Source organism: Euprymna scolopes, chromosome 15 (genome assembly GCF_053919585.1).
Source record: "Euprymna scolopes isolate OS-2025 chromosome 15, ASM5391958v1, whole genome shotgun sequence".
NCBI classification, from domain to species: Eukaryota; Metazoa; Mollusca; class Cephalopoda; order Sepiida; family Sepiolidae; genus Euprymna; species Euprymna scolopes.
In genome coordinates, this window is record NC_136496.1 from 92,497,702 (window position 1) to 92,499,782 (window position 2,081).

Below are 2,081 nucleotides of genomic sequence, written 5' to 3' on the forward strand. Positions count from 1 at the left end.
AGAAACAGCTTAATAGAAACGCTTATTTCTAGCATGCCCTAAAGAATTTTTGAAGTCATCAAAACCATTGAAGATAGAATTCCTTATAAAATTTAGTTCTTGAATATTTTTATACACTTTTCGTACAATTTTGTAGAATTTATACACTTGGTCTTATAATTTTGATCAAGTGTAAAATGACCCATTTTATAAAAAATGTAAATTTCTGATTTGGTTGGTTGCTTGTTTTTGTTTTACGGCATATCAACCCTTTTCGGGTTATTTAATGCCGAATCCAAAGATTTTGAAGAAAACTTTTTTTAATAGAATATATTTGTTGTTTTCACGTCGGTTTCAATTTAACCCATAGTTGGGACCCTAACAGATACTACCACTCCGGGTTAGAGTGGACCTGGGAGCAATGGTAATTAAAGGGTGGCTCCATACTCCCCAAAGCCCACAAGCTGGAGCCTCACCACTGGATATAGTTTAAGGTCATATCCAGGACCGTAAATTTCTGAATTAGATGTTTGGAATGTAGCTTTTTTTCTATAAATTTCTATATATTGGTAACCTTAAGTGGGGGGGGGGAGTTTTAATCTATTCTTAAAAGAAATTTTCCTTTTTAAAGATTTACAAATGGTTTAAAATTTTCTATCAGGAGTGTATATATATATATATATATGATGATTGCAACGTCTTGTCAGACGAGTGCCACTTCCTCAGACACTTAAAGTCCATGAGCCCAAAATGACTTTTTTTTTAGTCCTACCGGTGAATTCACACGCTCAAGCAGGCATGACACTGAAGACGGTCATTGAGATCACTTATTACATGCTTCCAGCATTTCAAACCTCCACGTGTCACAACTTTCCCATCGCCACAGGACCATTTTAATAGACAAATGCCTGATGGAGTATCTAGACACGGATGATGTTACAGAGTCTTAGCTTTGTACGACAGCTGAATCTCTCTCTCGGTTCAAAATGTGGAAATCCAGCAACAAGCAAGAGCAAGATAGCCAGCAAAAAGTTAAACTGTAGACCAGCTTAATGCGGGTACTGGTCTCCCGCTTTATGGTTTTTTAAATCAGAGATTTGCTTCTCCTAGAAATGTTGCTTTCACCACGGCTTACGGGAGCCCTCTCCACCCCAACACACACATACTTACACACAAACACATACAGTGCTAGTTGGCCGTTGGCCCCGAAAAAGGGTTCATTCGCTCTTTGGAAGGTCTTGCTTTTAATCCTTCAGGGAGACTAGCCACCCTCCTCACCAAACGAGTCTGGCGGGGGAACTAGTTTAGTCGCCGATGACCCGACCATGAGGCAGGTAGTACTGGGTTACATGGTACCAGTAGCATATGACATGACCTGACATACATTCATACATACACACACATATATATATACATACACACATACATACATACATAAACTCACATACATACACACATACATACATACACACATACATACACACATACATACATGCACACATACATACACACATATATACATACACACATATATACATACACACATACTTACACACATACATACACACATGCACACATACATGCACACATACATACATACATACACACATACATACACACACATACATACACACATATATATACTGTTTTATTTATATAAGTAAGGGTGTGTGGTATAAATTGGAGAGAATAACATTTGATTTTTTTCCAGTATATTTTAAATTTATTCATACCAATCTGACTTTATGTTTAAGTTTAAACTCCCCTTCATTCATATACAGGATGACAGCAAGAATATATGTCTGGAAGCCACCTGACTCGTGGAAGAGAATAACTTGTATCACGATGATTCGCGCCGGCCATTAAAGAGGTCGCCGCTCTCTAAACAGTGTAAAAACAATCTGGCATGAACTAGAGAATTGCAATGGAGACTACGAAGCTATGGCTAAATTCAAGCAACATGACAATGTGCAGAAAAATTGTTGAAGAACCCTGGCATCGAAATTCGTCTCCTGAATTGATTGCTTGTACTAGATAAGACCTTCTCTACTGTTCATACACGCGTCGCAGAGGTAAAATTCTTACAGAAAAGGCCCGTAAAG